This window comes from Pteropus alecto, unplaced genomic scaffold, assembly GCF_000325575.1.
Source record: "Pteropus alecto unplaced genomic scaffold, ASM32557v1 scaffold167, whole genome shotgun sequence".
In the NCBI taxonomy this organism is placed as follows: Eukaryota; Metazoa; Chordata; class Mammalia; order Chiroptera; family Pteropodidae; genus Pteropus; species Pteropus alecto.
Genome location: NW_006440647.1, coordinates 790,833 through 814,998, shown reverse-complemented (window position 1 = coordinate 814,998; position 24,166 = coordinate 790,833). Strand labels below are relative to the sequence as shown.

The following is a 24,166-nucleotide window of genomic DNA, read 5'->3' as shown; positions in this document are numbered from 1 at the left end:
TTTATGTAACATTTACTCTGTTCCAGTCACTGCCAGAAGAATGTTAAATAGTTAGGTCAAAGGCAGAAAAGTTTTTCCTTCCTGATATTAATGGAAGTGCTTGTCATATTCACAACTAAGCCAATATTTATATTGCTTTAAGATTATTTTTAAAGAAATATCTGCCTATACTGACATAAACTTATATGTATTTATAAGTTTATATATACATATGTTTGTGTATATATATATATATATATACACACACACACACAATGGTACAATGAACTAGTAGTTACCTGAGGGGAGGGAGGAGGAAGGAGGGGCAACAATAAATAAAATGTTAAAAATAAATAAATAATGAAGGCTTAGAAAAATCAACTAGATAAATTTCTAACTTGAAACTAATTTAAATAAATAAATAAATAAATAAATAAATAAATAATAAATAGAAAAGCATTTTTACATTAAAAAAAATCAATGGTATTTTTCAGAAAAGTAGAACAAATAATCTCAAAATTTATATGAAACCATAAAAGATCTGGAATAGCCATGGTAATCTTGAGAAAGAAGAACAAAGTTGGTGGTATTCTGCTACTCAATCTCAAACTATACTACAAGGCTGTAGTAATCAAAACAACATGGAACTGTTATAAAATCAGAAACATAGATCAATGAAACAAGACAGAAAGCTAATAAATAAATACATGTCTATTTGGCCATTTAACTTATGACAAAGGATGCAAGAGTATACAATAGGGTATAAACAGTCTCTTCAATAAGTGGTGCTGGGAAAACTGTACAAATACATGCAAAAAAATGAAACTGGACCACTTTTTTTACACCTTATATAAGACTATACTCAAAATTGATTAAAAACGTAAATATAAGACCCAAACCATAAAACTCCGAGAAGAAAACATGGGCAGTAAACTCTCTGACATTTGGTATTTTGTGTGTGTGTGATATGTCTTCTTGAGCAAAGGAAACAAAAGAAAAAATAAACAAATGGGACTACATTTTTGTACAGCAAAGGAAACCATCAACAAGTGAAAAGACAATCTACTGAATGGGAAAAGATATTTGCCTGTGATACATCTGATAAGGGGATAATATCCAAAGGGGCTAATATCTATATAGAACTCATACGACTCAACACTAAAAAAAAATGTCAATTCAAAAATGGGTAGGGTAATTTTATTTTTACGTGGGCAGAAGAACTGAATAGGTATTTTTACAAAGGGGAAATACAGATTGCCAATAGACATATGAAAAGGGGCTCATGGTCACTAATCATCAGAAGAATGTAAATTAAAAACAATGAGATGACACCTAATACCTGTCAGAATGACTATTATTAATAAATCGAAAAACAGGTGTTAGTGAGGATATGGAGAAAAGGGAACCCTCATCCACTGTTGGTGAGATTACAAATTGGTATAGCCACTATACCAATTTGAAATTTCCCCCCAAAATTAAAAATAGAACCAATTTGAAATTTCCCAAGAAAATTAAAAATAGAACTACCTTATGACCCAGCAATTGCACTTCTGGTATCTATATAAAAAGAACCTCACTCATTTCTAAAGATTTATGCACCCCTATGTTCACTGTAGTGCTATTTACAAAGCCAAGATATGGAGGTAACTTAAGTGGCCATCAATAGACGATTGGATAAAGAAGCGGTGATACATATATACAATGGAATATTACTCAGCCACAAAAAAAAAATGAAATTTTATCATTTGCAACAACATGAATGAACCTAGAGGGTATTACGCTGAATGAAAAAAATCAGACAGAGAAACACAATACCATATGATTTCACTCTTATTCTGAATCTAAGGGACAAAGGAAACAAACAAACAAAACCATAAAAGACTTTACAGATCACAAGAACAAACCAGTGACTGCCAGGTTGGGCGAAGATGGGGCAGGGTGAAATAGGCGAAGGGACGAAGAAGTACAAATTAGTAGCTACAAAAACAGTCACGGTGATGTGGAATATAGCTTAGGGAATGTAGGCAATAACATCGTAATGACTATAGATCCAGGTGAGTACTAGAGTAACCAGAGAATCACTTCATAAATTATATAAATACCTAACCATTGTGCTGTTTACCTGAAACAAACAGAAATAAAAATAAAATAAAAACCAACAGATCAATGCCATTTGAAGAAGTCTGCTCAACCTAGTCAGTGGCTTGGGACCCAAACCTCATGATCTGATTAACTGACCTCTACCCAATTCATATCAGCCTGGATCCCCATAATGGTGGAATGTGGATAAAACTAAGAATTTTAATAGTTAAAATATAGATAATGCTGTAGATCATAGTACTGAGGTGTTTGCTGTGAAGTTCAAGAGGCTGTGATGTGCCTTATAGAGAAAATATGTGGGTTAGATAAGCTTCATTTAGTCCTGAGATATTTATAGTGCTGCTGGCTGTGAGTTCAATGTTAATAAATCAACAACATACATTAAATGATGTGTCATTAAAAATAAACACATATAAAACAAGGTTAATTACTGGTTAATTGACAAATCAGCTCACAGGAAACTAAGCTAACCTAATTCAGTGTTCGTGGCAGCTTTATAGAACATAACTACCATGAATAACAAGAAACAGTTGTATACACTTTGAGACTCTCCTATTCCTGCCTGAGGTGTAAGGGGTTTGTGCTCAACACCTACCATCCCACCCTGGTTTCCTGGAGCTCATGTGCAAACATCTACAAGCATCTGGGCAGCAGCATGGAGACAAGGAACAGAGCCCATAAACAGAGACTCCAGTCTCAAATGCCACCTCAAGATGTAGTACCTATAATTCTGAAAATCTTCTGAAATAAGACCAGCAAATCCAAGCCTTTATTCAAGCTTATCAATTCCAGCCAACTAGCCACCAATCTTCCCGAGGATGACACTGTCTCTGGCCTAGTTAGAAATACTTTCTTCTTCCTTCCCAGGCCTCATGCTGGAGAGTAAGCTTCTTACTAAAAAGCAAACTTTTTGAAGATGTCTGCTTGTGTCAACATAAGCCATTCCAGGAAATGGCTTTGCAGTTGGAGGCAAGGTACAGAGATAGAGTGTAGAATTTGTTCCTGTGTTCAGCTTGACAGAGGACATCATGCTATTGCAGTCCCAACTTGGGGAGACAAAGCATACTATTTCCTGATGGCTGAATGGGTCCTGATAGAGGTGGCACACTGGGTCTTGGGAACCTCCCTCCCCAACAAAAAAATCAGTCAGATCTAGGGGCTGCAGAAGTACTCCCACTGATAAAGTCAGCAAAATAACCACTACATCCATTAAGAAAGAGCCCCATCACCATCATTATCACAACAGCTGGAAAACAGAAGTCTATCTTACCTGACAAGATGTCCAACAAAGAGCAATTAGCCACCAAGCCCCTGAATACTTCAAATCACAGTACTTGCCACAAACACATGCCACCCACTACCAAGAGAAGTTTTTTTTAAAAGAAATGATTCTTTTTTTTTACTTTTTAGAAAAATAGCACTCGACAAAAGTCGAAGCTGTCAAAGGCATCAGAATAAAGCACTGCAAGTACATACAAGAATTTGTGGTGCTTCTTCAAGCCAGACCACCTACTGAACAAGAATGACCTTTTCCCTGGCTTTGTCTATTCTGAATGCTTCCTAAATATTCATTCTGGGAAATGCGGCCATTGTTTACCAATGTGCTCAGGGCAGTTTGTCAACAGGACAAACAGCCCCCTCTGTGAGCCAGAGCACCATCTTCTCTGGCACCCATCCACTAGAGAAAACTTGAAGAAATTCAATGGCAAGCCAGCACCAGTAGACACTGACTCATTTGTTCCATGACAGAAGCTGGGGGAGGCTGAGTCCAAATGAATGTGAAGAGATGCACACCACGTCAAAATAAACTGAATCACCAGACAACCACAGGGAAGAAACTGCTGACAAGCATTTGAGGAAAGGCACCCATAACCGTGAATCACACAGCATAACAGCTGGGTTCCAAATAATTTGTAAATCTAGAATATTCAAAAATAACTTTGCAGCAACAGCCCACATGAGATCTAACACCTAGCCCAGATCCCCTGGAATGAGGCCACTGAAAAGCAGCAGTAGGCCTGGGATTAATTGCTTCCCAAACTATTACCTGCCTTTGAGCACCCACAGTTAGTGCTCTAGTTGCAAACCTAAAAACTCAGGTTAAAGGGGGAAAGGGTTCAGGGGAAATCTGGATACCCAGGCTGAGAGGATATTTCCACTTGCTGGATAAGTCTTTTCTAGTTGGTAAAGATCATTTCTTTTCTCAAGAGAGAGACAAGAAACAAGGGGAGTAGAAAAAGAAGAAAAGAAAAAAAACGGAGGGAGTAACAATGACAACTCCTTTTACTGAATGCATATTACGTGCCTGATACTTCTCTAGGCATTTTAACATTCCACTATTTCTAATCATCTCAACAACATGACTAGTTTTACAGAAGAGGAAACAAATTCAAAACAGTAAAAGTACTTGCCCAAGGTCGCATAGATAATGAGACAGAATCTAGATTGTAACTAGCTATTAAAAAGTAAGGGAGAAAATGAAAGATGACTTGGGCAGAGCTGCTGCTTGAAATTATTTTCCATACCTAAATTAAGCAGAGCTGACCACTTGAAATAGAACCAATTTTGTTAGACATGGAAGTGGTATTGATGTATCTAGGCAAGACAAAACCATATCCATAAGAAGTTATTTACTCCTCCAACTGAATGGTTCCCATTATCAGAGAGATAGTAATACTTTCAACTCTTGAGAATCTGTGCTTCAGGAGTGGAGTTGAGGCCTTAGGCTACAAAGGCAGATAATCCACATGTCATTGACTAACAATTAAAAGAATCTGTGGCTTACCTTTAACTTGTCACTCCAAACAATAGGACTGTGTAGTAAACACTCAGAAAATTTCTAAAATCTTTCATCAATCTTCCATAATTCATAACACTTTGGAGAGTGGATAAAGCAAGTTCAAATGGATGCAAAGGACCATATTAAGAAGAGCTGGCCTTTCTCAAACTTTCCCCAGTGCCAAAGTTAAGCATTTGGATTATATCCAAGTACACACCAACCTAAAATGCTACAGCTAGAAAAGAACTCTCAGACATCACCTAGTCTAATACTATTATTTTACAATAAAGGGGCTGGGACACATAAAAAGAAATTCCTCACCCAACTTCTTTCTATCATTCACTCAAGAATTTCAAAGACCTACTACACTAGCATTGTAGCATGCTCTGGGAAATATAAACAAAGTGTAAGACACAATTTTTAGCCTCCAAAATTTCTGGTTGAGCTCTAGTTGTATATCTTTTTTAAAAGATTCTTGTAAAACATCACAATATTTTGTGGATCTGCCCATGATAGCAATTGTATTTTTAGTGTCCACAGATTATAAAAACTGATATAACCAAAGCTGCTCTGAATTCTGTCATACTCTTAAATACATCTGTATTTAAATAAATTCTGAACATTAATTTGAAAAAATGGTATGCATGCATTTTTGAGAAAGCATTTATTTAATTTCCAGACAGTTCTTAGTAAGTGCAGTTATGCAATATCTTGCAGCTGCAGGCCACAGGCAGAGAACTACTGCTATAGAAGTAAAATCTGAAGACACTGCATTCATATCCAATGTTATACTCTGGAAAAATTGGAGGTGACCTTCATGATATGTTTTAATGAATTCCAAGAATATTTGCCTGCCCCAACATATTCCCTTTCTCACTCCTTGAGATTCAGAACTTTCTGAAATTCCAATGACCAAAGCAGACACGGTTTCACAAGCAATCACTGCTCAGATGTAACCCCCTCAGAAAAGTAGACAATCATGTATACCTTTACATAGGTCCTTTATATTCACCTTAGCTGAGTTTGAATAAAAGGCATTATGGAAGGTAAATGAATGACAGTTTACTTCTAGTTGAGAAGACCTAAATGGCATCTGGGAAGACCTAAAAGGAGTCTAGGAAGGATAAACCAGCAGTTGGGTAGGGGTAAGGACTTGGAAATTCAGAAAAGAGCATGATGGTACTAGATACAGGAGAATGGTGAGGAGGTTAAGGGGGGAAAGAAAGGGTATCAAAGGCAAATTTTACTAAAATTGAAAAGTTCCCTTGAATCATCCCATACTACAGAGAACACCATGGAGTGCTAAATGTTATGATACACTAATTAGCAGAACAGGCAAGAACAGAAACAAAATCTCTTTGTATGTTAAATTCCTTTGAGAAATCTTCCTGAAGAAGTGGGGTATAAACTGAACCTTAAAGTATAGGCAGAATTTGAAGATGTGAGGGAAAGGTGTCCCAGGTCTACAGGAGATCGTTAAGCAGAAATGAGCAATGGGGAGAGTGGCAAACAATGATTAAGTCCACCTGGTTGGAGCAATGAGTAGGTATTGAGAGTCGTAAGAAATGAGATTTGAGAGAGATGGTGGTACAAGAACATGGAAGGCCTTGGAATAAGATAATAGTTCACTCGTGTTGTAGGCACTGGGAATCTCCACGTGTACTTGTACAGAAAAGTGACATAAAGAAAGGGGTACACTAGTTTGGTAGTGATATAAACAGTATTTGTTATTAACTCATGGCCTTCAAAGTTAAAACCTCAGTTTTTTTCACCTTATTACCTATGAGGCCATGGACAGGTTATATAACCTCTAAGCCACAGATTTTTAAATCTCTAAAATGTGGATAGCAATATATAATTCATCCAGTTGATATGAGAATCAAGTAAAATAATGCTCATAAAGTACATTAGTATAATGCCTAGCACACACTAGGTAACTAATAAATAACAGCTATTTATGTTACTTATTATCATTATTTTCATCATTACCAAAAACAATACCAGGAATATCAATAATGAAGTTGTGACAGTAATCTAGAAATAATCTAATATTTAGGCTTAGATAAAGTCCAAAACTAGGTTATTTTCTGAGATCAGAAAGAGGAGGAATTGAATCCCAAAGACATACCAAGGAGATTTGGGGGATAGACTGCACATGAATGGTGAAGAAGAAAGGAGTAAGAACAAAGATTCCAAGACCTAGGAGACTTAGATGATACAGGTATACACAAATAGCAAGAAAGAAATGATAAAGAGGAGGTTGTTTGGGTGGTAGAAAAGATAATAAATTTCTTTTGTAAAATATTGATTTTGAGATGACTGAAATATACCCAAGTGATAATATTCCACCCATTTTGACAACACTATACCAACGTACATAAGATAGGCATAGAAAGGTAGATTTGGGAAGTAACTAGAAGGAGATCATAGTTGAAGCCAGACAGTAGATAAACTTGTCAAAGGGATGAATATATCAAAAAAGAGAACAGAGGGTGAATAGCAGAGACTGGAGGAGGAACCATAATTATAAAATAGAGTAGAAGAAAAATGTAGGAACTGTTTAAGAAATAGGGGGAGAGAATAAGCAGTACCTCTCCTTGAGAATAGTTACACTAGAGTATAATAAAAGGAATTCAAATTAATCATTAAAGAGAATATCCAAGCCAAGGTTAGAATAGTCTTTAATAAAAAGATATATTTATCTGCCTGGAATAATTTATGGTTAACTGGTAATTTAAAATGGAATTATTACTTAATATATTCATTTATTCTAACACATCTACCAGGGTTCTAAAAAGGATGACACTAAGTGTTTTAGGAGATACAATAAAGTTTACAAGTCTATCCTCAAGGAAGAGGTAAGAAATATTATAACAAGTATTTACAAACACTTAATTCACCATGCCAGAGTAAATTAGCAGTTTTAGACAATAGTTGTCACAGGGTAATATGTAACTAAGTATCAGTTAATTGCTAATAGTTCAGAAAAGAGAAAAATCTATTTGGTCTAGAGTACTCAAGGAATGCTTCCCAGAGGATGTAAACCTTAATTGGGATTTTTAGCCATGGGTCAATAACAGAATAATTGGAACAAAATTCTGATACTTTATTATACTTTACCGTGAATTTTAGAGTCTACAGAATGAAAAACTTCCTTAAGCTGATGTTCTTAGAACTTTCTAAGTATGGTCAATACCAAGCTTGCCTTCCCTTCTCAACTCCACCTCATAAGGCTCTTCCTGGGCAGTTTTAGTTACTGTAATTAGAATGTTACAATTATTATGAATGAAACTTCCCAATACCTAGAAAACACACTAGGAAGAAAAACCTCATAAATAGAAAATGGGCCTGGCCTTAATCCATATTTTTTCTTATACACAAGGCAAAACAAGAATGCCAAAGGGTGATTAGGGAAATAAAACCATGAAGTAATGGTCTGATCTGGCTGAGGAAACTTTCATTTAGGGAATGGAAATACACATTGAAGAAAATTAAACAGTAATGTAATCCTTTAAATTCTGATCCTCCAGGAGAACCGAGAGAGGTGAGAAAAGGGGTAAAAAGAAAAGGTCTGGGCTCATCTAGCTTGAAAGAATTTTGGTTTTGAAGGGTAAAGGGATAAAGAAAGAGAAGAAATAGGACTTTGCTTTCCTGGTAAAGTCTGATATTAAGAGGGCAGAAAATAGTTTGTAAATTATACATGTGTCTCATTCTTTAGGGCACAGAGCTTCTGACTGTGTCTGAAATATAAAAGAAAAGTGGCCATGTCCCAGAGGAGGCATTACCCTTTGAGGAGAATATTAGGTTGTTGTTCTTTTGTATTTCCCAAAGACAACCTACTGAAATTTCCCATAGCAATATCAAAGAATGGCTTTGCAGAGAAAGAAACAGCAGGAAGTCTGTGCTGACAGGAAGGTCTCACTTAAAGGAAACCTGATGTGTTTTTGTTTCTCTTTACAAAAGAGATTATTTGAGGCAATTATTAGATTTACAAAGGAATTCTTGGCTACAAATAAATAAAAGCAAATATTCCATAACAATTATCTCCCTGGAATTCACTTGGGCAATTACCCAAAGTGAAATCTAGAGGTGAAGATGAAAAGGGCTGGTGATAGTCTTTCTATCTTTGGTAAAAATCAGAGAGAAATTGTAAAGTAGGTGAGGAAAGCCAAACAGCGGGACTGCACAGTTTGGAGGGAAGCCGACCTAGCTGCAAAGTCAGGTGGGCAGGGAGCAAGGAAAGGCCATGACAAAAACAGAATGAAGAAGAAGAGAGAAACAAGTCCAAATTGGTGAAGGGCATCAGCAGAGCTAATGTGATAAGTGGAGTTTCCTAGGTATTCTCATAAGCCCCCATTCCCATTATCCCTTCTTGCTTTCCTTTGGTATTTCTAGGACAGACATTTTGTGACATCCAAGATGACCTCTAGAAGAATCTGGTAAATTAAAGAAAAAAAAGTACTTGGAAAATATCTCTGATTTTTTAAACATTGGTCTCACAGAGCCAATGTTTTGATCTTTATTTGCAAACAGCTCAGTGGTGGGGATTTTAAACCAGGTAATAAGGGCCTAAAGCACTAAGGGTAAATTAGCACAATACAAGATTCTCATGCTGCGGTCAAGGAGCTGACTGTTCCTGGGGAGCAGTGAGAGGTTCTGCAGTCCCAGATTATATATCTGTCTCTAAATCAGCCAATTAATGAAACTGAACTTATTTTCCCCAAAGTCTCTTTCCATATCCAGATTATTATAGTATTTTAGAATATCTTGTGAAAGATTAGAAAAGGTTTTAATATTTGAGAATTTGCTTCTGCTGCAGTTAATACATTTTACAGCTACCCGCCTGTCAATATCTCAGCTTCTCAACAAAAATTTTAGGACAGATCAACTCCTTTATTCACAGAACAAGCAAGTTTAGAAAAAAAACATCTATAATGTTAGTATGGTGAAGAAATATAAAGAAAACCGAAAACACAGATAGAATGGAAATAAGAATCATAATGTAATGTGTTATATATAATTCAGTTAAAAATCTCTCCCCATATGAATATGATCACCCAAATCTTTTCATCCTTCAAGGCCATTGTAGGCTCATACACATTCTGAAAAGCTCCCCAACCCCCTTTCTAATAATGGATATAATTACAAATGATATATTTAGAATAGTGATTCTCAACCAGGGGTGGTGAAAGAGTGCTAAAGAGATGAAGAGCAAGGAGGAAATTTCCCATGGAGCATAAAATCTTCTGGGAAAAGCGATAGGTGGGTAGTTTTAAAAAAGAAATTCTAAAATGGTAATTTCTTTGATGTGTTTTTAGTCACACTAATTTTTTTAAATTTAAAACAACAATAAAGGCATGATATTTTCATGTTCATCAAGAGGGGTATGGGTTAGAAAACAAGAAATACTTGGATTTTCTTGGAAAAAGAGACTAGAGACTATGTTCACTTCTACTTTTTATCTCCAGCACCTACCACAGAGCCTGGCTTACAGGAGATGTTCAGCAAAAGTCTGTTGGATGGATGGATGGATGGATGAATGGATGAATAGATGGATGGATGGATGGATGGATGGATGGATGGATGGATGGATGGATGGATGGATGAATATGAATAAATGAATGACAGGAAACTTGAAGCATCAACAAAAACAGTCACATGAACAAAGTATAATCCTTCTGTTTTCTTATCACTGCTAAGACATCATTTTTCACTAATACCGTTTAGAAAAAGAAATGTAGGAGGCTGGAGATTACCAGATCCTGCCATCAAATAACAAGTGAAATCAGAGGAAGACTTCAGAAAAAAAAATGTTTATACTGACTTTATTAGGGAATTTAACTCTATAAACTAGGCTTCAGAGGTAAATTCACAATCGCCCAATACCAGAAAGACTGTCCAAAGCAAAACTGATAAATGATTCCTCTCTTGTAGATCAGAGGCCTCAAAAAAGTATGAGCAATTTAGTTAAATTTGTCAAAATATTTGTTTTTCTCATCTACCAGGCAAATAGTAAGACTGCTCTTCCTAATCTCTTTATGGTTCTTGGTGGTTCTACCAGGAACTTGATGGTTCGTGTATGACCAGTTCTGGCCAATGAGTTGTTACTGAAAGTGATATATATATATTGATTAGGAAATAGAAAATTGTCATTGTAAGAACGCTCAGACATCTGTTTTCCTCTCTGCCACAAAAACTGTTCCCTATCGTAGCTTCTCCATCAGCCTGAATTATAGGGTCATGGCAATACAGAGCACAGCCCACAAAGACCTGTGATGGATATATAGCTGGAACAGACAGAAAATAAACTTTTGATGTTCGAAACCACTACGATTTCAGGGATCTTTGTTCCTATAGTAAAATCTAGCCTATCGTGACTAACACTATTGTTTTACTATAATCAATGTAGTTTATAGTCATTAAATTGCTCTGACCCATTCTTTAAATGTTAGAATCTAATTGCTGCTAGCAATTAACATTCTTCCAGAAATGAAATAATATAGAGAAAAACAATATTGTATTTAATCATTGAAACAAGACATAAAGAAAAAGAACAAAGGAGGGTCAAATATATGCCAGCAAATATAGTAGTTCTAAGATAAAAAGCAAAGAGAAAAAATTTGAAACAATTTCAGGTGGCAGGAACAGACTCTCACCATCCTCTCCTGTAATGGAAATCCATTAAATACAAAGGGAAATGTCTTCAGAAACTAAGATAGCAGACCACACTCAAAATAGTCCACTGAAAATACACTACCCTTGAGACAATGATGGGAATTACTTACAGAAAAAAATGAGAGTGAAAGAGAATTCAATAAAGACATATATATGAGTCATTCTAAAGCTAATACAATAATCTTCCTCATCTGTATAGCACTTCACATAAAGCTCTTTCATGTGTATTTCCTCATTTGGCCTCACAACTACCCTATGAGACAGATAGGGCAGGGAATATTATCTACACTCAATTGTCAAAAAATTATAGGCCCAGATAAGCTGTGAATCATCTAAGATCAAAGAGCTAAAACATGTCAAAAGCAAGATTAGAACCTATGTCTCTTACCCTGATTCCATCCATCCTAATTGGATGATATCACATGTATTTCTAATAAAACCCATGAGGTCAATTAATTTATAGAAACCATTCTTCCAGAACTGAAATTGTACTATTAGCTTCCTGGAATCAGTTGTGATCTAAATGTAAGCTTTATTTGCTTAATTACCATCTGAGCAATAGGTGCAATAGCCAAGATTATATTCTGTTTGAAGACGAGGCATTTACAAATAAGATGTTGTATACTATGCATTAAACATGCCATCCTATTAATTCATTTCTCAGCTGATGATGGCTCTGGGTATAAATTAGCACTGTGCTTTTTCAGATCCAACAGATGTTTCTGAGTGTTTATTTTTATAATTTTTTTCTCGCTAGAGATAATACATGGAGTAAGCAAGTACTACATGTACTGACAGAAAACTCTCCTTATCGCAGAGCATGAAGATTAAAATCTAGAGTTCTTCAAACTGGAGCTTTCTAAAGTTTAGAGATATAATTCTTAATTTTCCTTTATAGATCTATTCTTTGGAGGTGATCTATCCCACTATTGCCACTTATATACTAGGAATATTGAAGACATATGGATGGGACTTCTTTCCTCCACCTGCAGTCAGGTATTATCTTGAGAGTTCTCTATTTTTGGGACTCAGTAAAGGTCGTTAATTAAGTTTATGCAATCAGTTTCTGTAGCAATCACTGAAGTAGTCCCTCTACTACATAGTCCTGACATGGGAAAATCATTTCTGACTTTGTTAATGATTAGGTACTCAAAAATTAGATGTGTAACAAGAAAAAAAAAACACTTACATTGCACTCATATGCATGAAGAAAATGTAGCTTATGCATTTATTCTATAACTGATCTGGTATACCTCATAAGCCCTCAGTCATTTGATAGAAGAGAAATATATATTTTTCTAGCTCAATATATTCATTTTAGCTCAATCTAATAACTTAAACTTTTTAAGTTATACATTTCTTATGCAAATTTAGTCTTTAAAAGGTGCTCTTCATCCCCTTTCTCATTCCCAAGATGGCACCTGGGCTTTATGAGAGGGCTTTCATGAATGTAAAAAGATATTAAAATGGGGCCCTCTCAATTTGTTTAACTTGATATCTCAAAAGAAATCAAGAATAAAAAATGTGTTCACAAGTATGCTTACATCCCAAAGTGAATTTCTTGAACCACCGATGCAATGACTTTGAAGGAGGTATCCAAATTCTGTTATTCAACCCTTAATGCAAGATCCACCTCTGACATAAGTGAATTGAGGTTGAAGAGGGATTGAAAAATGAAAAGAAATAATCCTTTTTCAGGAACAGTTGATGATTTCTAGTAATATTACTCTTCCTTCTCTCCACAGAAGAAGGGGTTGATATTTTTCCCTTACCCAAGTAAAGCGAGAGGGACCTCAAAAAAAAAAAACATTCAGAGAGCTTACTTTTTGTCACCTGCCATTTAGGAGTCACGGGAGCTTAGTGTCTCCTTGAAAATCTAAAGGGCAACAGGTTGTGGCTGGCTAACTCGCTGCTCTGAGAAAACTTTTAATTATCCAAGAGCTTTAGGACCTGCCAAGATTTCACTCAGTGGCAAGAAAAGAACCAAACTACCAAATAGGTTTGAGCAGGCAGTGAGGGAGATGGAAAGAATGCAGTTGCTTTATGAATTGACTTTACCAAGTTCCACTTTTACAGTGTAACCATTGCATAACCTTATAGGAGAAGGAAATGTGAGGGAAGCTCATAATTGCACACAGATTCTTGTAACTGTCCCTGACTCTCCAATTCCTCTAGTCTCTGTGGCAATGCACCTTGTCTGCCTGATCACTGCTCATTCTGTTAGTATTTGCTGCCGAAGTTAGAGATTGGTGAAGTCTAAGTTGTTTTCTCTTAACTAGTTTGGGGCCTAAAGGTTCTTGCTGCTGATTAGGCTCCACTATGGCACTGGTTAGCACAAGGGACACCCAGATGTTTGGTTCTGACTTAACATTTGGTCCTCAGCCCAGGCTAATTACCCCCACAATACTCATCTACAGAGCTACTTAACTCTAGTCACTGAACACTCTCTAGCAAACTCCCTAGCCAGACCCTTAACTAACTTCCATATGCTCTTCTCAGTGGGGTCATAAGGAAACTTCTGTTTCCAACTCCACAAAGGAACAGAGAGCAAACAGCCCAGGAGCAGAGCCAGTTACATATTTTGTGAATTAAGTGCAGTATGAAAACGTGGGAACCCTTGTTCAAAAATTAAGAATTTCAAGATAATGAGAGTAGAGCATTAAGCCAAGTACAAGGCTCTTTGGCGCACAGGACCCTGTGTGACCATCCAGGAATACTAAACTATTTCTGTCTAAGCATGTCATGTCACCAGTTTTACGCTGGTGTGGCCTTTCTCAGCCAAGGAAGTGAAACACAATGTAATTTTAAGGAAAAGCAGGGGCAGGGAGAAAATGTTAAAAACAAGAATATTCTTAAACTATTATCTTGAGTTACAAACATCTTAGCTTTATATAGCACTTTATAGCTTTTGGGTTTCCAAAATGCTTTTATATCTATTATCTCATTTGTCCTATGTGAACTCCTTAAAAGGTAGGTAGGCATAAGTCTCATTTTATTTTTGAGGAATTCAAGTCTAGAGAGGGTGAAGAGGATTCATCTAAGCATATATAGTGAAGAAGATGTTAGGATGATATACAAACCCACCAGGCCTGACTCCAAATGTAGTTTTACTAAATTATACAACTTTATCTTTCTTAATCATCAGAGTCATAAAATTCTTAATATAAGAGTAGATATTATGCTTGCTTTTAGGTCTTCCTACACATATAGCCCCATCCAACCCACAGTGGATGTACATGTGATGGCACACTTGTTTCTTCTCTTATCACACTCCTCTTCACATCTCCATTCTCCACTGCCACCACCCCCACACATACAGTGTCAGAGATCAAGTCAGAGATTTGGTCAACCACAGTTCAACTGCCACTCAGCATGGATACTAGTCAGGATCAGTCTACAAAAAAATACTAGGAAGAATGGGATAAAATCAAATGTAAAAATATCTGAGTCATAGGGGTACCTGAAGGAAAATAAGAAGTCGAAGAGCTACTTGAAGACATAATGATGGAAAACTTCCCTAACCTGGTGAAGGAAATAGACATACAACTCCAGGAAGCTCAGAAAGTCCCAAGGAAGAGTAACTCAAAGAGGCGCTCACCAAGACACATTATTATTAAAATGTCAAAGTTTAAAGACAAAGAGAGATTCTTAAAAGGAGCAAGAGAAAAGCAATTAGTCAATTACAAGGGAGCTCTTGTAAGACTGGCAGCCGATTTCTCAAAAGAAACTAAGCAGGAGAGAAGGGCTTGGCACAAAATATTCAAAATCATGAAAACCTAGGATCTAAAACAAGAATTCTTTACCCAGCAAAGCTATTATTTAGAGTCGAAGGACAGATAAAGAGCTTCCCAGACAAAAATAAGCTAAAGGAATTCATCACCACCAAGCCAGTATTACAGGAAATGTCGGAGGGACTTCTTTAAGAAAACGTATCAAAAACATGAATAAAAAGTGGTAATAACTACATTCCTATCAACAAGTACCTCAAATGGAAAAGAATTAAGTGCTCCAACCAAAAGATAACCCTAGCCGAATGTATAAGAAAACAAGACTCCTACATATGTTGCCTACAGGAGACTCACTTCAGATTAAAATACACACACAGAGTAAAAGAAAGGGGATGGAAAAGATATTGCCTTGATGGATCTAGAGGGTATTGCACTTAATAAAGTAAGTCACATAGAGAAAGACAAATATCACATAATTTTATGTACACATGAAATCTAAAGAACAAAATAAACAACAACAAAAATGGAAACAAACTCATACAAAGAATATTTTGAGGGCTACTAGATAGGAGGGGGATTGAGGGGACATTGAAGGGATTAAGAAGCACAAATGGATAGTTACAAAATTGACATGGAAGTATAAAGTGTAGTATAAAGAAAATAGTTAACAGTGTTATAATAAATATGTAAGAGGGAAGAAGGGTACTAGATTTAGTGGGGTAATTACCTTGTGAGTTATATAGATCTCTAATCACTATGCTGTACAACTGAAATGAACATATTGTTGTATGACAACTAAATTGAAAAAAAAAATCTCGTTGAATTGTACAATGTAAATATGAGCAACTGTCTATTATATTTCAATAAAGCTGGTGGGGGGGAGAGAAAAAAAAGACTAGGAAGACCCCAAATGGATATTTTGGTTGTTGGTGAGGGAAGGAGATACAGAAAGATAATACTAGCCAATAAAATGCCCTTTCCACTGAAAAACTAATTCCTGAAAATATCCTATGAGAGGTTTTCTTTTGGGTGTAGTTAGCTTATTCAAATGCAACTGCATTAGGATAGTGACAACGTTAATCCATTAAGTTATTCAGACTTTAGATGAATAGGTTTCCAATTCTTTCATAAGACCAGGTTTTGTCAGGGTATAGAAAGCATGTGATATTTCCAAACAAGCTAAGGAGAGGGAACTTTCAGTAGGGAAATTCAGAGAAACTGAGTGATCTACACTATCTACTCTCCAGTTATGCCTGCTACCCTTCCTTCTCACATGGATCCCAAGTAATAGACATATATTTAAGAAACTAATCTCTCTTGCAGAGAGAATGTGGTTGGTTTAACATGTTTTTTCTTCACAATTAATTTCCTTCTGCCTAAATAAAAATGAATGCCTGTAAACTTCATATTCCTAAGTCATTAGGGCAATTTTAACAGCTCATTCTAGAAGTTCCATTTCCATTTACTCTTATTTGTTAAAGAGGATAAGCATCTGAAAAGGAATTCCACTTGGGTGGAGATAAAAAAAAATCAATAGAGGTTTACAAAATATAAAATCAAAATTGCACATAAAAGGCTCTCTCCAAGACCCATGTTTTCAGGATAAATATATGCTCGACAAAAAGAGCATTCAGATACTTATAAGTAATAGTTGCAATTTGCTCAGATGGTTGGAAAATTAAAATGGTATGGGCCAAAAATGTAAAACCTTATGATTTACAATGCAGTATCATTGAATTAATAAAAACCTGATATATTAGTATTCCAGAAGCCTCAAAGAAAACGTGATATGCAACTTAAACAAGTAGGGATTTTTTAAGACAGAAACATTATAAACACTTTTCTTTAGAACAACTGTCAGAGTACAAAGCATGTCAGTGTATGTAGAGTTCTTTGAAAAAGATGCCAAAAGGCCCTTTCAGTGCAGTGTGGCAGCCATATTTGGCTAAATACCACTCTAGCCCCCAGTTTTTAAACAGCTAACACCTACACAATTCTTTTCCTCTAGAAACAATTACCCTTTCTCCTCTGCTGGCACTAACCTTAAGTGTCTGCAGTATATAGTTCAGGGATAAAAGCAATCCAGCTCTGCAGGTAAAATTAGTATCTTGCCAGAAAGAGGTACTTAAGAACAAGCAGATAAGAGAAGCCAGTATCCGTATCTGCAGCAGGAAGTCTTATAAGCCATAGATTTCAAAAAAGTACCTGAGCCCTACAGTTCCATCCTTTGAGGCCACAGCCCAAGAGCACATAGTACAAAAATAGACACACTCATCGATTCCCACAGTTACAAGCAAAACATCCACAAAGTATGACTGGCTTAAAATTACCAATGAAACTGAAAAAGGCAATTTGAGAGCTATGAGTTAAGATGTTCCCCTCAGAAATTGAGATCAGTAGTAATAAGGGCTCTTTTTTCTACTATAATCTTCATCCTCCACTGGAACAGAATATCCCTGAGGGCACAAACCAGATGTTATTTATTGTGTAGAATCTGATGCCAAATAGGTAATCAGTAAATCAACTGATATTTATAAAATCCAACTTTCATCCCTTTGCTTCTCATAATTGCCAGGCTCCCACAAACTCCTTTCACTCAATGGAAAAAAGAAATGTCTATTAGTAGAATAGTTTCAAGGTAACTTCAGAGTACTTGCCATTATACTTTCATTGTGGCTTTTGTGGGAAAAAAAAAATGATTCTAGACTAGGGAGAAACCATATTTGGATGCTTTCCCCACATAGCACCTTGTGATGGTGGCTGGACCGCAAAGGAAAATGGGTGCACAGTGGTATCCTGGGTACTGAGGCTCTAAGATACCAAAAATCCATGGAAGTCACAGTGGAACTTACTTTCAAGGCATTGGGCAGGCTTGGATGAGAGTGTGTCAATGGTGATCAGTATAAACCAAATATCAAAGAGCTCTCCCTGCGTACATGCCGTGTTCTGTGCCAAAACTCCTAGGACTATTGTCTAATATAGAATACAGGGGGATAGGAGAAGAACAAAAGTAATTGAGACTGCATTTCCAACCAGCCCGATAAATTGGGGACTCAGAACTGATTACATTTTATTTAGAGGAAAATATACAAAATATTTATTGTATACTTAACATTATAAAGTTAAATTTATGCTCACAGTACTACTTTGTCAATTTCCCCCACTCCTGCCAGAGATTCAGACCCATTGAGTACCTAAAAGATAAAAGCTCCATGTCATCAGGAGTTGCATTATGCTTCATGCATCTTTAGAAGATTCATAGAAAAACTATTGAGTTCCAAAAAGCAGTCACTTCCACCAGATGAAATCAGCATCCTGAATAAACAGATGCAATGTGGATCCCCCTTAATCTTTACTTTTATGCTTTAGGCTTATAGTCAAAAATATCTCAGGGGAATGAGTAAAGGGGATTCCTCCAACTGCGCATTAGTAGAAAATGGCTGGATTAAGTGAGATCCTCCTGAGGTAGAGCTAAATGTAAAACACCCAGCTTGGGGATTATGCAGACTTTATGCAATCACCTGTGTGCATGCTGCACTCTTGGGTCTGCTACAGAAATCATAAGTGATGGAATTAACACATGTATCACTGTGCATCAATGAATTCCCAAGCTTTCAGAACAGCCTGATTAGAATGAACAACAAACCAAGGGAAAGAAGGATTAAGGGATAAAATATTCAGTTATCATGGTATTAAATTAGTTCAATGGTACAGAGCCTTAGCTTATATTATTCTATGCCTTTCCCTTCTCCTTCGCTCTTGCACTCTCCATCTTTAAAATCCTAATCTAAGCTCTATCTTCAATGGGAATTCTGAACTGTTATTTGGAAGTTATGCCACCCAATCGAAGCCTTGAATAAATATAGTATTCTACAAATCACTAATTACTTCATCCATGGTAAATATGATTTACTAACTAGATATAAAACTCTTCAATCACATAGATAGAATATTTTATTTATTTTGTATCCCTTTAATCAGTGGCTTCTAAACTTATGGATTTTATGCATAAGTAAAATCTCCACAGAAAGACTCTGGGTATCTAATAAAATGTTGCAAAAGTTTTATTTGGCTAAGTAAGGACATTTTAAAACCAACTAGCATTTCTACTCAGTATAAAGGTGAACAAGGTAAAAAGGAGTAATAAAGATCAACTTTTCCATGAAACCACTAGAAAACTTGGCAGAGGGCATAGTTCTTTTGTTGAGCCCTCCCCTGCCCAGGTTGCAGATCCAGGCAACCACCATATCTGGGTCTCCATCAATGTACTTAACACTGGTAACTGCACCCTGGTGATTCCCTGAGGCTCCACCCCTCCCAACTTGAGGGCCAGTCCAAGTTGCTTCCAGTGGATTTTCCATACAAATGCCCTGTCTTGGCTCATGCTGTGGGCTTGCCTTAAATCTCTCAAAAGTTCACAAAACCTAAACAGTCAGCATCTGGCCTTAGCATACCCAGTAACTCTTGCTGAGCAGCCCCAATCCTGGCACTTGGCCTCGGTTTGCAGCTTAAATGATAAAGCAAGTTATAAAATGGCAAAAAAAAAAAGGGGGGGGGAATAGATTAAACGCTTCAATCAAAAGACATAGGGTGTCTGAATGAAAAAGAAAATAAGACTCTTACATGTGCTATCTACAAGAGACTCACTGCAGGTCAAAAGACACATACAGACTGAAAGTAAAGGGATAGAAAAAGATATTTCATGAAAATGGAAAAAAAAGCCCTTGGGGTAGCAAAACTTATACTAGACAAAATAGACTTTAAAACAAAGGCTATAACAAGAGACAAAGAAGGACCTAGTAATCTCACTTTTGGGTATTTATCTGAAGAAACCCAAAACACTAACTTGAAAAGACATGTGGACACATATGTTCATTGCAGCATTGTTTACAATAGCCAAGATATGGAGGCAACCTGAGTGTTCTCATTGGATGAATGAATAAAGAAGAGGTTGAATGTATAGACAAAGGAATATTACTCAGCCATAAAAAAGAATGAAATATTGCCATCTGCTACAACATGGATGGACCTAGAGGGTATTATTGTGTTGAGTAGAGTAAGTCAGACAGAGAAAGACAAATGCCATATGATTTCAAATACATGTGGAATCTAAAGAACAAAATAAACAAACAAAACAGAAACAAACTTATAGATACAGATAACATTTTGATGGTTGCCAGATGAGAGGGGGTTGGGGGATGTTTGACAAAAGGGAAAGGAATTAAGAAATATAAATTGGTAGTTACAAAATATTCATGGGAATATAAAGTATAGCATAAGAAATATAGTGAATAATATTGTAATAACTATATATGATGTCAGATGGGTACTAGATTTATTGGGGTGATCTCTTCACAAGATATATAAATCTCTAATCATTATGTTGTACACCTTAAGGTAATATAATGTTGTATGCCAACTATAATTTTTAAAAATATTTTTAAAAAGAAAAAGCAAAAGAACTTAGAGTAGATGAAACCTGAAGGATTTAGTAACATATTTAAATGCAAATATATGTACTAATGATAGTGCAGGTAAATGAAGAAGATACCCCTATTAAACAATTGTCAGACTAAATACAAATATATATGCTTAATACAGAAGACACATCTTAAATATAAGAATATGAAAAATTGAAATTAAAAGTAAAGATGTGTCATGAACTCTCTAAATGAAAAAAAGCTAATATAACTAAACTAATATCAGACAAAGTAAACTTTAAGGCAAGTATTCCTAGAGAGAGAGAGAGACGCTTCATATGATAAAGAGGTGAAACCATTAAGAATATTAAACATTTCTAAGCTTACATGAACTGGAAAACATAGCTTTGAAATATATAAGGAAAATTATATAAAATTAAAAATGGAAGTAAGGTGGTCAAAAGGTACAAACTTCCAGTTATAAGATACATAAGTATTAGAAATGCAATGTACAACATGACAGCTATATTAACACTGGTGTGTTACATTTGAAAGTTGTTGAGAGTAAATTCTAATAGTTCTCAGCATAAGAAAAAATTGTTTTTTTTTTAATCTATATGAGGTGATGGATGTTAACTAATCTTACTGTAATCATTTCATAACATATGTAATACAAGTCGTTATACTGTATACTTTAAACTCATATAGTGCTATATGCCAATTACATCTCAGTAAAACTGGGGAAAAAACCGAAACCACTTACACAGACATACACACACACAGAGAAAATAGAAAGAGACAAATATACAAACATAGTGGGAGATTTTAACACAATTATCTCACTAATTTATAGAATAAGGAAACAAACAAAAATATTAAAGTTATGAATAAAATAATTAACAAATTAGACCTAGTTGACACAAAGAGAATAGTGCACCAAACTGAAGAGACAATCCTTTGTAAGTATACAAAGAAATTATACTAAAATTGACCAAAAAATGCTTTAAATTATATAGAGCATGCTCTCTGCTCACAGTATAATTAATGTAGAAAATAATAACAAATATAACTTTAAAAGTCCTTACATGTTTTGATAGTAATCAATACAGTTCAAAATAACCATGGGTTAAAAAAATCACAATGAAGTTTTAAATATATTTTGAAATAAATAACCACGATAATGTAATATATCAAAACTTGAGGCTTAGAGAAAAAAATATAATCTTAAATGCATAACTTAGAAAACAAAGCCGGCTTAAAATCAATGACATAAGCAAAGTGGCCCACAGGCCAGTCGTCTGATGTTTATAGTCTTAAGAAAACATAGCCACACCAGTTTGCTTAAGTATTGCCTATACCTGCTGTTCTACAACAGTAATGATGAGTAATTGCGACAAAGACTATATGGTTCGCAAACCTAAAAGATCTACTATTTGCAGCTTAAAATTTGCTACTGTCTCATCTAGGCATTCCTTTTGAGAAGTTAGCAAAAAACAAAACGAACAAATTAGTTCAAAGAAAATTGATAATTTAATTGAAATAGACAAATTGATAGAAAATTACAACTTACCAAAACTGACAAAAGAAACAGAATATCTATATAGTCTTACAATTATTAAAGGAATTAAATTTGTTATTATCTTCCCACAAAGAAAACTTCAGGCTCAGAGGCCTTCCCTGGTGAATTTTAAAGGTGTGAGAACATAATGTATTACCAATCTTAAACTCTTACAGAGTTTAAGTTTAAAAAGAGGAAATACTTCCATAATTACTTAATGAAGTCAGAATAAGTTTAACACCAATAATTGACAAAAGAAAATTATGAGAAAGGATAATTATGTGCCAGTATCATTCGAGGACATAGTTGCAAAAACCTAAAGCAAAGATCAAAAACTGAATCCTGTATTATATAAAAAGGACCATGGTGCATTTATTCCAAGAATTATCGTTGATTTTACAATTTTATTTACCACATTAACAGAAAAATCAAAAAATCAAACAACCATTTTAGTACATACAGAGAAAGCATTCGATAACGTCCAACACTCAATTTTCCTTAAAAATAAAAACTCTTAGCAAATTAGGAACAGAAGTAAAATTTCTTGATTTGATAAATGGCATTCACCAAAAATAAATCATATAATGGTGAGACAGTGACCATTTGGCCTCTAAATTTAAAATCAGATCCGGATTTTACTCTTATCACTTCTATTCAAATTTGCCCTTGAGGTCCTATTGAGTGCAATGTGGCAGAAAGAAGACATAGATGCATAAATATCAGAAAGGAAGAGAAATCAAACTTTTTTTTCCATAGAGAACATAATTGTATACATAGAAAATTCTAAGTAACCAGCAAAAACCCTTGAAATATTAGTTAAATTATTAATAAATTAAAAGTTCAAAAGTCAGTTGTATTCTACCATAGGAACAAGCAAACTAGAAAATAAATTTTAAATTATTGGTTATGATAACATCAAAATAATATTTAGGAATAAGTTTAATAAAAGATGTATAAAGTCTCTGTATTAAAAACTACGAAATATTGATGAGCAAAAATAAAGAATGTATAAGTAGATCGAGAGATCTATAATGTTCATGGAAGATTTCAAAATATCAATTCTTCCCAATTTGAGCCACACATCCATAGTCAGAGGACTTAGATTACCTAATTCAAAAACTTATTCTATTTAAAGATACAATTATTAAGATGTAGTTACTGGTACACTAGATAAATAGATCAATAGATAGAGTAAAAAGTCTAGAAATAGACCCACACATATATGTTCAATAGATTTTCAAAAAGGCACCAAAATAAATTAATTAGGGAAAAGAAAGGTTTTTCAAAATATATTATAAGAATTATAGGACAATCTTTTTTTTTTTTTTTTTGTGAACCCTTCAACAAATCATTCTGGAACAACTGAACATGCATAGGTGAAAAAATGAATCTAAACACAGACCTTTCACAAAAATTAACTCAAAATGGATCACAGACCTAAATGTAAAATTCATAATAACTACAAAATTAGAAGATAACATAGGAGAAAATCTTAGATGACCTTGAGTATGGTGATGGCTATGTAAATACAACACCAAAGTCACAAACTATGAAAGAAATAATTGATAAGTTGGAATTTGTTAAAATTAAAATCTGGAGAGCATCTACGGCCATGCTGCCCTGAACAAGCCCAATCCCATCTGATCTCAGAAGCTAAGCAGGGTCAGGCCTGGTTAGTACTTGGACGGGAGACCACCTAGGAAGACCAGGTGCTGTAGGATTAAAAAAATAAAAAAAATAAAGGATTGTAAATTGACAAGTTCTTGCAATCTGTGAGGTCAACCAAGGGTTGCCTCACCTAATAAATAAATAAATAAATGAATGAATGAATGAATAAATAAATAAATAAATAATAACATGAAAAAAATCTGGAGAGAGAAGTCAAAGTGGCATAGATGATAGAAGCTTTGTTCATCTGCTCTTATGA

General features: G+C 35.1%; 1 pseudogene; it reads left to right on the top strand.

The window, feature by feature from the left end:
• The first annotated feature begins 23,841 nt into the window (after nt 1–23,841).
• On the top strand, nt 23,842–23,960 carry LOC112484700 (annotated as a pseudogene).
• The last annotated feature ends 206 nt before the right edge of the window (nt 23,961–24,166 follow it).